Below are 19549 nucleotides of genomic sequence, written 5' to 3'. Positions count from 1 at the left end.
GGTCAAAACCTCGCAACGAAATCAATTAATATGGAACGTTTTTAATCAATAAGAACGGGACATTTCAGTTGGTATCAGAGCGTTGGTCTTAGGGAACTAGAATTTTGCATTAGTTTGTCTTATCGAGTTTTTTAGGATGCATTAGTGAGTCTGGACTTCGACCGTGTTTACTTGAAAAATGATTGCTTAACAAATTTTGTTAGAAACTATATATTTTTAACATGTGAATATTATGTGATATATTAATCTCTTAACGCGTTTGATATTATGTGATAGATGTCTACCTCTAAAACAAGTCCCATTGACTCACCTAATAATAATGAAGAGTCAAATGTAAATTGGAATGATTCGTGGACTGATTCACAAGTTCCCGAAGAGGAACCGGAAGAAGAGTCGGAACCGGAAGAAGAATCGGAACCGGAAGAAGAATCGGAACCGGATGAAGAAATAGAACCGGTGGGGGAAATAATAAAACGGTTGAGTAAAAGAAAATCCTCAACCAATCGACCAAGGTTAATTATGGTCAATGGTGTTTCCGCCAAGGAAGCAAAATATTGGGAGGATTACCAATTCTCCGATGAATCGGATTTCGACGAGAATTCCGATAATGTTATAGAAATTACCCCAACTGAATTTAAAAAGGCAAAAGAAAATAATAAGGGAAAGGGCATAAAAATAGAGAAATCTAATTCCAACCCCGATGAACTTTATATGTATCGTCAACCCCCGAAGTCCTTAAGTTGTAACAATGACCCGGGAACCTCTAAACCACCAGGTTTTTCTAAACCAATGTGGATAACGATGGCTCGTATTAGGGGAACATCATATATCCCTAGAAACTTGGCAAAACGAACCAAAACCGAAGAAGAAGAAACAAGCGAGTCGGAATAAGATAGTTGTGTTTGTGTGGTGTAATATAAGTAATATAGTGTGCTTATGCTTTATGATATATGTAAAAATTGCTTGTATTAATAAGTATTTTTTTTATGAATCTAACTCTTGTCTATTTTACAGTATAAAAACACAAAATGGATAGACAACCCAATATTTTAAGAGACCTACCCGGAGACATGATTGATGAAATCTTGTCCAGAGTCGGTCAGAATTCTTCGGCACAACTATTTAAGGCGAGATCAGTTTGTAAGACATTCGAAGAACGTTCCAAGAATGCCTTGGTTTATAAAAGGCTTTCGTTCGAAAGATGGGGGATATCACATTGGGAAATCCATAAGTTACGATGTGTTTACTTTGACGCATATATTGCGGGGAACCCAAATGCTATTTTACGCAATGGGTTAAGAAATTATTTTTACTCAATATATCCGAATATTGGACTTCGTAATTTAGAAAAAGCGGCTAACATGCAACATAAAGAAGCATGTTATGCTTACGAATTAGTAATGTTCGCTTCTCACCAAAGTGAGAACAAGAACATCGGGCTACAACTATTAAACAAAACGTTCCCACAAGTGACGGAGTCGGTAATTGGGGTAAGAAATGAGGTTTTTAGATTGTTACTGGACTGTTGGACATTACGTAACCCTCGTCCCTTTGACTACGTTACAACACGCTGTCTTATCAACGGCCATAACGGTTATGTTCCACAAGACCAAGGATGGGAAGTAATCCTAGTAAAACCAGAATGCATGACTTGTTTCTGGACGTATGAATTACGTGTCTTTATTGCCTTTGCTGAACGACTTGTGTACTAGCTAGAATTATCTTCACAACCATCTTGTATCAAATTTATTGTGTGCTATATTTCATGCTATATGTAAAATAAGCGGTATTGTAAGTTTGTAAAATATTGTGTAAAAGTTTGAACGCGAAATATTATTATAATCAATTTTTCATATAGAATCGTAGTAGTTGAATTGTATATTAGCTACTAAGTATGAACTTAACGGGTAGGTACTACCCGAATTTAAACTTATAAAACGCTAATATGAAGAAAAAGCTTTTATAAATGAGTTCATATTATGCTACGAAATACTATTAACTACTCTTAATATTCTGTATGATTAACTTGTTCCATTTGACTATTTTGAAGGAAATGGCACCGACTACTCGACACACTGTGAATATGAATGAAGAGGAATTCCGTACTTTTCTAGCTTCAAACATAGCCGCAGTACAGGCTGCGCTATATACCAACAATAACCTTGGATCAAGCAGTACAGGAAATCGTGTAGGATGCACCTACAAAGAATTCACTGCCTGCAAACCTTTGGAATTTGATGGAACCGAAGGACCGATCGGATTGAAACGGTGGACCGAGAAGGTCGAATCGGTGTTTGCCATAAGTAAGTGTACTGAAGAGGACAAAGTAAAGTACGCTACGCATACCTTCACAGGTTCTGCGTTAACATGGTGGAATAACTATCTAGAGCAAGTGGGACAAGACGATGCGTACGCACTACCGTGGTCAGCATTCAAGCACTTGATGAATGAGAAGTACCGTCCCAGAACCGAGGTCAATAAGCTCAAGACAGAACTTAGAGGGTTACGAACCCAAGGATTTGATATTACCACTTACGAAAGACGATTCACAGAATTGTGCCTATTGTGTCCGGGAGCATTCGAAGATGAGGAAGAGAAGATCGACGCGTTTGTGAAAGGATTACCGGAAAGAATCCAAGAAGATATAAGTTCACACGAGCCCGCCTCCATACAACAGGCATGTAGAATGGCTCACAAACTAGTGAACCAGATTGAAGAAAGAATTAAAGAACAGACTGCTGAAGAGGCCAATGTGAAGCAAGTCAAAAGAAAGTGGGAGGAAAACGGTGATAAGAATCACCAATACAACAACAACAGCAATTACAACAATAATCACAACAATTATCCCAACAATCGCAACATCAATCGCAACTACAACAAACGGCCCAACAACAACAACAACAACAACAACAACAACAGCAACTACAACAATCATCCCAACAAAAATAATAACCGCAACAACAACAACAATCAGAAGCAGCTATGCCAAAGGTGTGAAAAGTATCACTCGGGGTTCTGCACCAAATTTTGCAACAAGTGTAAAAGAAATGGTCATAGTGCGGTGAAGTGTGAGGTCTACGGACCAGGGGTTAATAGAACGAAAGGAACAAATGGTGTCGGAACGAGTAATGGCAGAGCAAGTAGTGTCGGAGCAAGTTATGCCAATGTAGTTTGTTATAAATGTGGAAAACTGGGCCACATTATTAGAAATTGCCCGAACTAGGAGAACACGAATGGACAAGGCCGCGGAAGAGTTTTCAATATTAATGCGGCAGAGGCACAGGAAGACCCGGAGCTTGTTACGGGTACGTTTATTATTGACATTAAATCTGCTTATGTTTTATTTGATTCGGGTGCGGATAGAAGCTATATGAGTAGATATTTTTATGCTAAATTAAGTTGTCCATTGACGCCTTTGGATAGTAAATTTTTACTCGAATTAGCAAATGCTAAATTAATTTCAGCAGATAATATATGTCGGAATCGAGAAATTAAACTGGTTAGCGAAACATTTAAGATTGATTTGATACCAGTAGAGTTAGGGAGTTTTGATGTGATAATCGGTATGGACTGGTTGAAAGAAGTGAAAGCAGAGATCGTATGTTACAAAAATGCAATTCGCATTATACGAGAAAAAGGAAAACCCTTAATGGTGTACGGAGAAAAGGGCAACACGAAGCTACATCTTATTAGTAATTTGAAGGCACAAAAAACTAATAAGAAAAGGTTGCTATGCTGTTCTAGCACACGTCGAGAAAGTACAAACTGAAGAAAAGAGCATCAATGATGTTCCCATTGCAAAAGAATTTCCCGATGTATTTCCGAAAGAATTACCGGGATTACCCCCACATCGATCCGTTGAATTTCAAATAGATCTTGTACCAGGAGCTGCACCAATAGCTCGTGCTCCTTACAGACTCGCACCCAGCTAGATGAAAGAACTGCAAAGCCAATTACAAGAACTTTTAGAGCGTGGTTTCATTCGACCAAGCACATCACCTTGGGGAGCTCCTGTTTTGTTTGTCAAGAAGAAAGATGGTACATTCAGGTTGTGTATCGACTACCGAGAGTTGAACAAACTTACCATCAAGAACCGCTACCTACTACCGAGAATCGACGACTTATTTGATCAACTACAAGGCTCGTCTGTTTATTCAAAGATTGACTTACGTTCCGGGTATCATCAAATGCGGGTGAAAGAAGATGATATTCCAAAGACTGCTTTCAGAACACGTTACGGTCATTACGAGTTTATGGTCATGCCATTTGGTTTAACTAATGCACCAGCTGTGTTCATGAACCTTATGAACCGAGTGTGTGGACCATACCTTGACAAGTTTGTTATTGTTTTCATTGATGACATACTTATTTACTCAAAGAATGACCAAGAACACGGTGAACATTTGAGAAAGGTGTTAGAAGTATTGAGGAAGGAAGAATTGTACGCTAAGTTTTCAAAGTGTGCATTTTGGTTGGAAGAAGTTCAATTCCTCGGTCACATAGTGAACAAAGAAGATATTAAGGTGGATCCGGCAAAGATAGAAACTGTTGAAAAGTGGGAAACCCCGAAAACTCCGAAACACATACGCCAGTTTTTAGGACTAGCTGGTTACTACAGAAGGTTCATCCAAAACTTTTCCAGAATAGCAAAACCCTTGACTGCATTAATGCATAAAGGGAAGAAATTTGAATGGAATGATGAACAAGAGAAAGCGTTTCAGTTATTGAAGAAAAAGCTAACTACGGCACCTATATTGTCATTGCCTGAAGGGAATGATGATTTTGTGATTTATTGTGACGCATCAAAGCAAGGTCTCGGTTGTGTATTAATGCAACGAACGAAGGTGATTGCTTATGCGTCCAGACAATTGAAGATTCACGAACAAAATTATACGACGCATGATTTGGAATTAGGCGCGGTTGTTTTTGCATTAAAGACTTGGAGGCACTACTTATATGGGGTCAAAAGTATTATATATACCGACCACAAAAGTCTTCAACACATATTTAATCAGAAACAACTGAATATGAGGCAGCGTAGGTGGATTGAATTGTTGAATGATTACGACTTTGAGATTCGTTACCACCCGGGGAAGGCAAATGTGGTAGCCGATGCCTTGAGCAGGAAGGACAGAGAACCCATTCGAGTAAAATCTATGAATATAATGATTCATAATAACCTTACTACTCAAATAAAGGAGGCGCAACAAGGAGTTTTAAAAGAAGGAAATTTAAAGGATGAAATACCCAAAGGATCGGAGAAGCATCTTAATATTCGGTAAGACGGAACCCGGTATAGGGCTGAAAGGATTTGGGTACCAAAATTTGGAGATATGAGAGAAATGGTACTTAGAGAAGCTCATAAAACCAGATACTCAATACATCCTGGAACGGGAAAGATGTACAAGGATCTCAAGAAACATTTTTGGTGGCCGGGTATGAAAGCCGATGTTGCTAAATATGTAGGAGAATGTTTGACGTGTTCTAAGGTCAAAGCTGAGCATCAGAAACCATCAGGTCTACTTCAACAACCCGAAATCCCGGAATGGAAATGGGAAAACATTACCATGGATTTCATCACTAAATTGCCAAGGACTTCAAGTGGTTTTGATACTATTTGGGTAATAGTTGATCGTCTCACCAAATCAGCACACTTCCTGCCAATAAGAGAAGATGACAAGATGGAGAAGTTAGCACGACTGTATTTGAAGGAAGTCGTCTCCAGACATGGAATACCAATCTCTATTATCTCTGATAGGGATGGTAGATTTATTTCAAGATTCTGGCAGACATTACAGCAAGCATTAGGAACTCGTCTAGACATGAGTACTGCCTATCATCCACAAACTGATGGGCAGAGCGAAAGGACGATACAAACTCTTGAAGACATGCTACGAGCATGTGTTATTGATTTCGGAAACAGTTGGGATCGACATCTACCGTTAGCAGAATTTTCCTACAACAACAGCTACCATTCAAGCATTGAGATGGCGCCGTTTGAAGCACTTTATGGTAGAAAGTGCAGGTCTCTGATTTGTTGGAGTGAAGTGGGGGATAGACAAATTACGGATCCGGAGATTATACAAGAAACTACCGAGAAGATCATCCAAATTCAACAACGGTTGAAAACCGCCCAAAGTTGACAAAAGAGCTACGCTGACATTAAAAGAAAAGATATAGAATTTGAAATTGGAGAGATGGTCATGCTTAAAGTTGCACCTTGGAAAGGCGTTGTTCGATTTGGTAAACGAGAGAAATTAAATCCAAGGTATATTGGACCATTCAAGATTATTGATCGTGTCGGACCAGTAGCTTACCGACTTGAGTTACCTCAACAACTCGCGGCTGTACATAACACTTTCCACGTCTCGAATTTGAAGAAATGTTTTGCTAAAGAAGATCTCACTATTCCGTTAGATGAAATCCAAATCAACGAAAAACTTCAATTCATCGAAGAACCCGTCGAAATAATGGATCGTGAGGTTAAAAGACTTAAGCAAAACAAGATACCAATTGTTAAGGTTCGATGGAATGCTCGTAGAGGACCCGAGTTCACCTGGGAGCGTGAATATCAGATGAAGAAGAAATACCCGCATCTATTTCCAGAAGATTCGTCAACACCTTCAACAGCTTAAAATTTTGGGACGAAATTTATTTAACGGGTAGGTACTGTAGTGACCCGAACTTTTCCATGTTTATATATATTAATTGAGATTGATATTTACATGATTAAATGTTTCCAACATGTTAAGTAATCAAACTTGTTAAGACTTGATTAATTGAAATATGTTTCATATAGACAATTGACCACCCAAGTTGACCGGCGATTCACGAACGTTAAAACTTGTAAAAAATGACATGACGATATATATATGGATATATATATGGATATACATATGGTTAACATGAGATTATGATAAGTAAGTATCTCCATAAGTATATTAACAATGAGTTATATACATATAAACAAGACTACTAACTTAAGGATTTCAAAACGAGACATATATGTAACGATTATCGTTGTAACGACATTTAAATGTATATATATCATATTAAGATATATTAATATATCATAATATCATGATAATATAATAATTTAATATCTCATTAGATATAATAAACAATAGGTTAACAACATTAATTGAGATCGTTAACTTAAAGGTTTCAAAACAACACTTACATGTAACGACTAACGATGACTTAACGACTCAGTTAAAATGTATATACATGTAGTGTATTTAGATGTATTAAAATACTTTTGGAAGACTTCAAGACATATATCAAAACACTCATACTTAATGAAAATGGTTACAGTTACTTTCCCATTCTTTTCTTTCATCAAGAATTCTAGTCGTATTCTTACCCGTATTATACACAGCTTCAAAACGTACTTACTATGGGTATATACCAATAGGAACTAGCATGGGATTCCACTCTTGATTATGTCATGTATGACTAATCAATTTTAACTTCTACCATGAGCTAGTCAACTAACTAGAACTCCTTTTAACCCCACTCACCACTCACCTATTACCACTCATCATTCACTCCATTTCACTTCCAATTCTCTTTCTAATTCTCTCTCAACACACACACACTATTATGAACATATTTTTCCAGTAGTTAATCATCATCTTCATCAAAAATCACTTCAAGAATCAAGCTATAATCATCATAGGAAGAACACTTCAAGAACACTTCAAAAATCCCTTCAAGTTTACTAATTTACTTCCAAGCTTTCTAATCCATTCCAAGTAATCATCTAAGATCAAGAAACCTTTGTTATATACAGTAGGTTATCTTTCTTATTCAAGGTAATATTCATATTCAAACTTTGATTCAATTTCTATAACTAAAAACTATCTTAATTCGAGTAAAAATCTTACTTGAACTTGTTTTTGTGTCATGATCCTACTTCAAGAACTTTCAAGCCATCCAAGATCCTTTGAAGCTAGATCATTTCTTGTCACTTCCAGTAGGTTTACCTACTAAACTTGAGGTAGTAATGATGTTCATAACATCATTCGATTCATATATATAAAACTATCTTATTCGAAGGTTTAAACTCGTAATCACTAGAACATAGTTTAGTTAATTCTAAACTTGTTCGCAAACAAAAGTTAATCCTTCTAACTTGACTTTTAAAATTAACTAAACACATGATCTATATCTATATTATATGCTAACTTAATGATTTAAAACCTGGAAACATGAAAAATACCGTAAAACCGGATTTACGCCGTCGTAGTAACACCGCGGGCTGTTTTGGGTTAGTTAATTAAAAACTATGATAAACTTTGATTTAAAAGTTGTTATTCTGAAAAAATGATTTTTATTATGAACATGAAACTATATCCAAAAATTATGGTTAAACTCAAAGTGGAAGTATGTTTTCTAAAATGGTCATCTAGACGTCGTTCTTTCGACTGAAATGACTACCTTTACAAAAATGACTTGTAACTTATTTTTCCGACTATAAACCTATACATTTTCTGTTTAGATTCATAAAATAGTGTTCAATATGAAACCATAGCAATTTGATTCACTCAAAACGGATTTAAATTGAAGAAGTTATGGGTAAAACAAGATTGGATAATTTTTCTCATTTTAGCTACGTGAAAATTGGTAACAAGTCTATTCCAACCATAACTTAATCAACTTGTATTGTATATTATGTAATCTTGAGATACCATAGACACGTATACAATGTTTCGACCTATCATGTCGACCCATCTATTTAATATATTTTGGAACAACCATAGACACTCTATATGCAGTAATGAGGGAGTTAGCTATACAGGGTTGAGGTTGATTCCAAAATAATATATATAGTTTGAGTTGTGATCAATACTGAGATACGTATACACTGGGTCGTGGATTGATTCAAGATAATATTTATCGATTTATTTCTGTACATCTAACTGTGGACAACTAGTTGTAGGTTACTAACGAGGACAGCTGACTTAATAAACTTAAAACATCAAAATATATTAAAAGTGTTGTAAATATATTTTGAACATACTTTAATATACATGTATATATTGTTATAGTTTCGTGAATCAACAGTGGCCAAGTCTTACTTCTCGACGAAGTAAAAATCTGTGAAAGTGAGTTATAGTCCCACTTTTAAAATCTAATATTTTTGGGATGAGAATACATGCAGGTTTTATAAATGATTTACAAAATAGACACAAGTATGTGGAACTACATTCTATGGTTGAATTATCGAAATTGAATATGCCACTTTTTATTAAGTCTGGTAATCTAAGAATTAGGGAACAGACACCCTAATTGACGCGAATCCTAAAGATAGATCTATTGGGCCTAACAAACCCCATCCAAAGTACCGGATGCTTTAGTACTTCGAAATTTATATCATATCCGAAGGGTGTCCCGGAATGATGGGGATATTCTTAAATATGCATCTTGTTAATGTCGGTTACCAGGTGTTCACCATATGAATGATTTTTATCTCTATGTATGGGATGTGTATTGAAATATGAAATCTTGTGGTCTATTGTTACGATTTGATATATATAGGTTAAACCTATAACTCACCAACATTTTTGTTGACGTTTTAAGCATGTTTATTCTCAGGTGATTATTAAGAGCTTCCGCTGTCGCATACTTAAATAAGGACGAGATTTGGAGTCCATGCTTGTATGATATTGTGTAAAAACTGCATTCAAGAAACTTATTTTTTTGTAACATATTTGTATTATAAACCATTATGTAATGGTCGTGTGTAAACAGGATATTTTAGATTATCATTATTTGATAATCTACGTAAAGCTTTTTAAACCTTTATTGATGAAATAAAGGTTATGGTTTGTTTTAAAATGAATGCAGTCTTTGAAAAACGTCTTATATAGAGGTCAAAACCTCGCAACGAAATCAATTAATATGGAACGTTTTTAATCAATAAGAACGGGACATTTCAGCCGGCAACTTCCTAATGCCATGTCGGCGGCTTCATAACCTGCATAAAATAATTTTCACAAAATTCTCCAGAAACCTGTGTATCAGTTCAATTAACAAATCGAATAATATATTTTTATCTCAGGAGGCCGGCGGCTTTATGTTAGATTCCAGATTTTCAAATTTTTTTTTTCAGTGTTGACTTCAAACGGATCTAACATAAATAAACATTCATAACAATTCATAACAGTGAAAATTAATCATAGAATCACAAAGATGAGGCCGGCGGCTTCATGCATTTTCCTGGTAATCATGGCAGTTTTTTGCAGAAATTAAAAGGATTTTAATAATGTAGAATGTAAAATCGAAACTTACCCTATCAGCCATGAGTGATTACAAGTTGAATTGAACAATTATCAAATTTCCTTCTTGAGAGCGTTTTTGGGGAGTTAGAATTGTAAAAATGAGAAAGAGGGGCGGTTTTAGGGTTAAAAATGTTTGAAATTCAAAGCCGGCAGCTTTGTAGTCAAGTCGGCGGCTTCGTGGTCAAAAGCCATTAATTGAAATGACATCCAGCAGCTTTTTCTGTTCTTAGCAGGCCGGCGGCTTCGTTTTTCCAAGCTGGCGGCTTCATCCAAAAAAATTTATATTTGAATAGAGATAAAATACAAACATTTTACAAAACTCTACAGTATTGAAAGTTATGAAATTTAAGTTTTTATTGAGGTAACGGAAATTACTTCCCCTCCGGGTAGTGCATCTTTCTCAAAATAGATTTTTAGTCTATGACCATTTATTTTAAACGTCTCACCCTTCTTGTTATATAATTCAACATATCTGGTAGAAAAAGATTGCTTAACAATGAAAGGTCCCATCCATCTGGATTTTAACTTCCCAGAAATTTATATTTTGATTGGAAAATTAAAACTTTATCCCCTAGTTGAATTATTTTAATATTCTTGATCCGTGCATCATGCCATCTTTTTGTTTTTTCTTTATAAATCATCTAGTTTTCATAAGTCGAAAGTCTAAGTTCATCAAGTTGATTAAGTTGGAGTAGTCGGTGTTTTTCTATTTCCTTAGGATCGAAGTTACATTGTTTTAAAGCCCAATATGCACGGTGTTCAATCTCAACGGTTAAATGACAAGCTTTTCCATAAACTAACCTAAAAGGAGTAGTTCCTATGGGTGTTTTGTAGGCACTCCGAAAAGCCCATAATGCATCATCTAACTTTCGAGACCAAAGTTTCGGGTTATTTTCAACTGTTCGTTCAAGTATTCTTTTCAATCCTCGATTAGTATTTTCATCTAGACCACTCGTTTGAGGGTGATAAGTTGTAGAAAAATGATGGTTAACACCATATCTTTTAAGAACTCTTTCAAGTAAATGATTAGTAAAATGGGTTCCACGGTCACTAATTAAAGCTTTTGGGAAACCGAATCGACAGAATAGTTTCTTAAGAAAGTCGACCACTACTCGTGAATCATTAGTGGGAAGAGCTTTTGCTTCAACCCACTTAGAAACATAGTCAACTGCTACAAGAATATATTGGTTTCATTCAGAAGAAGGAAATGGTCCCATGAAATCGATACCTCACACATCAAATATTTCACAGACTTGAATGTTTTGACGGGGCATCTCGTCGCGTTTTGAAAGATTTCCTCCTCGTTGACATGCGTCACAAGATTGAAGTAATTTATGTGTATCCTGGAATATGGTAGGCCAATAAAATTCAGAATCTAATACTTTGCGAGCCGTGTAATTTGGACCAAAATGTCCTCCAGGTGCACTACTATGGAATTGTATTAGGATTTCATTTGCTTCTTTACCATGTACGCAACGATGAATGATTTAGTCGGGTCCTACCTTAAATAAATAAGGATTTTCCCAAAAATAATATTTTAAGTCAGCGAAGAACTTCTTTCGTTATTCATACGTAAAATCTTTCCTTAATTCTTTTGCAGCTAATGTGACGACCCGGAAATTTCCGACCAAATTTAAACTTAACCTTTATATGTTTCTGACACGATAAGCAGAATTTGTAATGTTGAATCTCAAAAAGTTTGGAACTACATTCATGTAATCAATTACCCTTTGACCGTGTTCGACGATTCACGAACAATTATGTATATATAGATATGTATATATAATATATAATATTAACTGAAAACATTAACAAAGTATTAGATATATGATACTTTACATAAACATATTTGTTTCGATATATTTATCGACAGAATTAAGAGATAATATCAAATGATTGAATTATCAGATACATTATGATATGATTACGGGCCTATGTTATGAGGTCCACTGTGATTTAAGAAATCTATTTTTTTTTGACAACTCATTACTTAACCAGTATGATAAAGATAACGATATTTATATTTTATTTTATTAAATATATATATATATATATATATATATATATAATGATTTAAATTAATATTATATATATTTTTATACGCGTATTATACGTACATAGTTTTATACTTTTACTATACTTTAACTTTACCTTTACTTTACTTTTACTTTACTTTAACTTTAATAATTCACTTTAATAATTCATACTTTAATAATTCACTTTAATAATTCAAAAATCTATTATAAATAGAATTCAATAGGTTTCATTATTTCATAGAAACTTGAAAATATATTTCTCTAAACTCTCTCAATCGAATTATATATATATATATATATATATATATATATATATATATATATATATATATATATATATATATTTACTTAGTATTATTTCAAGATATTATTAGTATACATAAAATACTACGACGGAGTTATATTCAGACGATTTCAAAATAAGTTTTCAAATGGGATAGAGCTAAGGAAATTATGGGTTATAGATATGAAGGTTATGGGTATTGATCGAGGGTATTGCTCGTGAGGTCAACCTAACGTTTATCATTTTCGTTGCGTCTACCTACTTTCCTGCAATATTGAATCACAATATTGATACGTGAGCATTCATATCTTATCTTTTATATATTAATAGTGTATCCCTGACTAGTGCTCGAGTATATATGATTATGCATGTTTGTATGCTTAGTTTCGTCGTTAAATAGTTTATGATAAATCACAAATTTGATACATATGCTACTGAGATAAGTTGTATGATATGCATGTCGTTGAAAATCTGAAGAAAAAATTAATAACTTTTCATTTAGAAATCGTGTGGTTTCGATGAACGGATTAAAAGATATGGTCAATTGAATTATCATTAATTTTAATATTATTATTAAAACGATTATTATAACTGTTATCAGTTGATGTTATTACTAAAATTATCTTTATTACTAAAAATTAATATTTTTATTGAAACTATCATTTTATTATTTTTATCATTATTATTATTATCAATATTATTTTATCAAATAAATATGCGTACAAAGATATTTTTACCACATGTAATGTAATTACATTAATAATACATACCACTATATTTTTATGATATTAAGTGAATTTTATAAATTTTATTATTTGAGATATATAAAAGTATATTTTTATCATATATGAATTTTAATATAAATTTTTATTTATTAATAAATGACTTTTATTATTTAGTATAATAAGATCTGATAAATATATTTAAATATATAAAACTACTATATATAAGTTATATAATAAACATGTATAGATTTTGGAAGTCATTTTGGGTCAAGTTGACTTTTGTTGACTTTTGCATGTCGGTCTCGAGCATTAGGATTGTGATACACTACGACTTGACCTATATTGTTAGACAGATATTGACCAACATATAAATATATATACTTAATATAGGTTCGTGAATCCGAGACAAACACTGCACTTGTTCAGTGCCGTCATATACATAATTGCTACGAAATACAGTATTGTGAGTTTCATTTGCTCCCTATTTATATATATTTTTGGGCTGAGAATACATGCGCTGATTTATAAATGTTTTACGAAATAGGCACAAGTACTAAAACTAATTCTATGTGGGTTTAAACCAGAAATATACCCTTAGCTTGGTAACATTAAACTACTTGTCTATGTACGGTAGGCGCGAATCCTAAAGATAGATCTATTGGGTCTGACAAACCCCATCCTGACTATGGGATGCTTTAGTACTTCGAGGTTATTTTAAACACACCTGATCTGGTGTACTTCAGAGGGTAAAACATGAATGTTAAAGCTTGTTACCGAGTGCCTACAACTTATAGAATACTTTTATACACTTGCGAGTGTACGGATATTTATAGAAACTGAAATCTTGTGGTCTATTACTATTACGGAAATGATGGATTATGATAAACTAATGAACTCACCAATCTTTTGGTTGACACTTTAAAGCATGTTTATTCTCAGGTATTAAAGAATTCTTCTGCTGTGCATTAGCTCATTTTAAGGATATTACTTGGAGTCATTCAAGACATACTTTGAAAGACGTTGCATTCGAGTCGTTGAGTTCATCAAGATTAATATTAAGTCAATTATAGTTGGATGTAATATGAAATGGTATGCATGCCGTCAATTTTTTATGTAAAGAAAGTTTGTCTTTTAAAAACGAATGTAATGTTTGTAAAACATATCATATAGAGGTCAAATACCTCGCGATGTAATCAACTATTGTGAATCGTTTATAATATATATGAACGGGTCCTTTCAGCTAAATAGTTTGCAAAGTCAGCAAACCATGTGTATGACTCATCGTAGATCATCATGAGACATTCATCACGGAATGTGTCTCTAATTTCGATAGAATCATCTAGATTAAGATTTTCTAAACGCGAAAGATGATCTGCTGCCAGGTTTTCAGCTCCCTTTTTATCAATAACTTGCATATCAAATTCTTGTAAGAGTAAAACCCATCGTAAGAGTCGAGCTTTAGCATCAGGCTTAGTGAGCAGATATTTTAATGCAGAATGATCAGTATAAACTATTACTTTATTCATTATTAAATATGAACGAAATTTATCTAATGCGAAAATGATAGGTAATAATTCTTTTTCTGTAGTTGTATAATTTAACTGAGCTCCAGATAATGTTTTACTAGCATAATAAATAGGATGAAAGTGTTTTTCCTTCCGTTGCCCTAAAACAGCTCCTATGACATAATCACTAGCGTCACACATAAGTTTGAAAGGTTCTGACCAATCAGGTGATATCATAATAGGTGTGTTGGCGAGTTTCTCTTTTAAAATGGAGAATGCTTTCTTACAATCTTCATTAAAATCAAAGGGTGCGTCCTTCTCTAAAAGTTTGGTTAATGGACAAGCAATTTTTGAGAAATCTTGAATAAATCGTCTATAAAATCCAGCATGTTCTAGAAAACTCCTAATTGCTTTAACATTAGTAGGTTCAGGGAGATTGGAAATAACATTAATTTTTGTTTTATCAACTTCAATTCCTTTGTTAGAAATTTTATGACCAAGGACAATACCTTCTTTTACCATAAAGTGGCATTTCTCCCAATTAAGAACAAGATTTGTCTTTTCGCAACGAGCAAACATCTTATTAAGATTGGATAGACAGGAATCAAAGGATGTTCCAAAGACGAAAAAATCATCCATATAAACTTCCATGAAATCTTCCACCATGTCGTGAAAGATAGCTGTCATGCATCTTTGGAAGGTGACAGGGGCATTGCATAACCCAAAAGGCATCCTTCGATAAGCGAAAGTACCAAAAGGACAAGTGAAAGTAGTTTTCTCTTGATCCTTCGGGTCTATTGGAATTTGAAAATATCTAGAAAAACCATCCAAGAAACAATAATATTCCTTTCCGGCTAATCTTTTAATCATTTGATCAATAAACGGAAGTAGGAAGTGATCTTTTCGAGTTGCTTCGTTTAATTTTCGATAATCTATGCAAACTCGCCAACCGGTAACGGTTCGAGTAAGAATTAATTCATTATTTTCATTTTGGATAACAGTGGTTCCTCCCTTTTTAGGAACACATTGCTCTGGACAAACCCACTGGCTATCAGATATTGGGTAAATCATTCCTGCGTCTAAAAATTTTAAAACTTCCTTTTTTACTACTTCGGCCATATTAGGGTTTAGTCGTCTTTGTCTTTGAATTACGGGTTTTCCATTTTCTTCCAATAGGATTTTATGAGTACAGAAGGTGGGGTCAATTCCTGTAATGTCAGAGGTCTTCCAAGCAAAGGCCTTCTTATGTTTCTTTGATACTTCCAATAGTTGCTCTTTTTGATTTGCGGATAATTCAGACGATATGATAATGGGAAGTTCAGAGTTGTCTTTTAGAAAAACGTACACTAAATGCGGAGGCAATTCTTTAAGTTCTATTTTTGGTGGTGCTTCGAGTGAGTGTTTTATTCTTAATTCGACAGTTATAGGTTCATGTTCCTCTTCAAAATTATCTTTCATCAATTCTTCAAATTCATTATCTAGATTTTCCTATTTTATTTCGTACACAAACTCATTTATATCCATTGATAGAAATTTATCCACCACTTCCTCGACACAGGTTTCTATATACTTTATTGTCGGGCAAGAGAGATCTTATTCAAGATTATTGTTTAAAGTGATTCTATCATCTCCTATCCCTAGGCTGTATGTCTTAGTCTGCATTTGGAATTCAAAAGCAGCAGTGCTTAAAAAGGGCCTTCCCAATATTATCGGAATTTTATCATTTTCTTTCATCTCTAAAATAACAAAATCAGCGGGGAAAGTGAATTTACCAATCCTTACCGATATGTTCTCAGCTATCCCTATTGGGTAATTAAATGAACTGTCGGCCAAGCAAATAGACATCCTGGTGGGAGTTAATTCTCCTAGACCCAATCTTTTATATAATGAATATGGCATTAAAATATATACTGGCCCCGGTATCTGCTAAGGCTTGATATACTCTAGAGTCATTAAATGAGCACGGAACTGTAATACTTCCTGTATCGCCTAACTTTTCAGGAATGTCAAACTTTTGAACAACAGCTTTACATTCTGTGATAATAAACCTAGAGGAATTTTTAGCGTCTTTTCCTTTATTAGATAACAGGGTTTTTAAATATTTTCCATAATGCAGATTTTCTTTTAACAAGTCGATTAAAGGGATATTAACATTTATATTGTTAAACATATTAGCGAAATTTTCTATACGTATTTATTGTTTAGCTTTTCTTAGTTGCTGAGGGTATGGAATAGGTTCTAAAGGTTTATAAATCTTAGAAGGCACATCTGTTTTCAAAGGAGGTTCATTGTTAACTTTTGTTGTACCAGCCTCGTCAGGTGATTTATGTTTCTCTTCTTGACTAGGTGTGACAGGGTCTTATGTTGTTTTACCACTCCTAGTAGTTATGGCTTGTACCTCTAAGTTTCCTCTTGGATTCTCTAAGGTATTAGATGGTAATGTTCCAGTTTCTCTAACGGCTAATTGCTTAGACAAGGTTCCTAAGTCCTTTTCTAGATTTAATATTAAATTTTGATGATTATGGTATAACTCGGATATCTTATATAAGATAGCGTTATTTAATTCAGTTTGATAATAAATATATCCTCTCATCATATCAGCTAATCCTTTACTTATAGTTTCCTCTTGCGTTACTTGAGAAATGTTTTTTATCATAGGCTTTTCCTTTAATTATTTTAATTCTTTTTCCAAAGCCTCTATCTTTCTTTGTAAAGAGATTATCTCGTTCTCAACTTTAGTTTTAGATTCTTGTTGATTTGTATTCAACTGATACCAATCATGTGATTGAATGGCTAAATCAGAAATAAATTGGTATAAATCTTCGGGGGTTTTAGAAAGGGCTGCTCCTCCAGCGGCAGTATCTATTTCATTTCTAGTAGCTATAGTAATATTTTTATAAAATTGCATTAATCTTTGAACATCATTTAATCCATGTTGAGGGCATGACTTTATTAATTTTTCATATCTAGTCCAAACATCATATAAAGACTCTTGAGGTTCGTGTTTAAATTGATTTATTTCGTTTTGTAACCTTATCATTTTAGAAGGTGGGAAGAATCTTTTCAAAAAAATTTCAACCATTTGATCCTATGTAGAAATTTTCCTTTCAGCGAGTTGATTAAACCATTCTTTAGCTTCTCCCTTAAGTGTCCAGGGAAAAAGAATGAGATAAATGTGTTCATCCTCTATTTGATTGTATTTAAAGAGTGTACACATACTAGCAAAGTTAAGGAGATGCTGATAAGCATCTTCCTCAATAGTTCCATTAAAATGACATTCTTCTTTAATTAGATGCAGTATTTGTTTTTCAATAGTGAAACTAGTTTTAATAGTTGGTGGAATTATAGTGGTCCCATGAATTTGTTTTGAAGCTCTTAAGTGATCTTCCATAGAGAGTTTTAAATTATTCATTGTATATTCTAAGTGTTTTAAGTATTTTAAGTATATTATTCACCAACAAATGGCCGTCAGCGTCTAGGTTCCGGCAGGGCCCTTTAAATCGGAAGCCCATCAACCTTTCCCTAAAGGAAGATAGTCACCACTCGTATGTAGGTGTTTTAGTATATATTCTTTTGATTCCACTGCGATCCCCGGCAGTGGCGCTAAAAAGTTGATGTGTCAAAAGTGTGTGCAATAATGCGTGTCTTTTTGATCTACTTTTTAATTTATAGTTTCTTAAATTACCAATTACTTTTAACACCCTAACGAGCAACACAACCCGATCAGATGTAGTTTAGTATTTTGTAAGTTAAGGTTCGTCCCAAGAGAATGAGTTGATTTAAGAATATAAGTTGTGGTTTTAAAACTTTAAATGACAAGAAACAAATAAATTACGATAAATAACTTAAAGAGAAATAAACAATAAGAATTAAAACACATGCTTGAATCTTTCACACCTTGTTCACAATTGCCTTTTGAATTAAGATCAAACTCAGATTGATAATTGACCTAAGAATATCTACTTCAAGATTAGTTGATCAGGTTAATCCTAAAATGGATCACTGAATTTCCAACTTATATTAAGACCTGATAATGGATTTAGTGTGATTAACCAAACCATAATGAAAGAAAGAACAATTAAAGAGTAAGAAATAAAGTAACGAGTCATACCGACATGGAAAAAATCAAAGACCAAATTATTGATTGATGAACTTGAGAGTTGAAAAGAAATAACACCATAACTAATTCATACTTGAATAATGAAAAGCAAAGAAAAACTGAACTTTTTTCAAACTCTGGCCTAAAGCCCCTATTTTTAGTGTTTTATGACGGCTAAGCGAAGCCGGTGGCTTCGCTGAGTCGGTGGCTTTTTCTCCAAGTAAAACGTAATTTCAAAGTAAATAACGCGTAACTGCCTTCCTCAAGCCGGCGGCTTGCAGCCAAGCCGGCGGCTTCATTGATTCGCCAAATCTCTCTGTTTTTGTCTTGATTCTGTTTCCATTTTTAATTGAACTTGATTAGCAAGTCAAGAAACCGTGTCACTAAAGCCGGTGGCTTCAATGTAAAGCCAGCGGTTTCACTTCACTTTTTCTTAAGCTCCAAGTTTAACATATTTTACGAACAAAACTGGAACATTCTGGAATTCCCTGTTGAAGCTAGAGGCTTGGTGCCCATAATGCCGGTGGCTTCATTTCTCAACCTTCAGTTTTCCACCGTTTTTGATCCTGTTTTGTGCATTTCTTAAACAAAATATTAGAAACACCTATTTTCCCTTTT

The sequence above is a fragment of the Rutidosis leptorrhynchoides genome, chromosome 8, assembly GCF_046630445.1.
Source record: "Rutidosis leptorrhynchoides isolate AG116_Rl617_1_P2 chromosome 8, CSIRO_AGI_Rlap_v1, whole genome shotgun sequence".
Classification (NCBI taxonomy): Eukaryota; Viridiplantae; Streptophyta; class Magnoliopsida; order Asterales; family Asteraceae; genus Rutidosis; species Rutidosis leptorrhynchoides.
Note: the sequence above shows the minus strand (reverse complement) of the source record.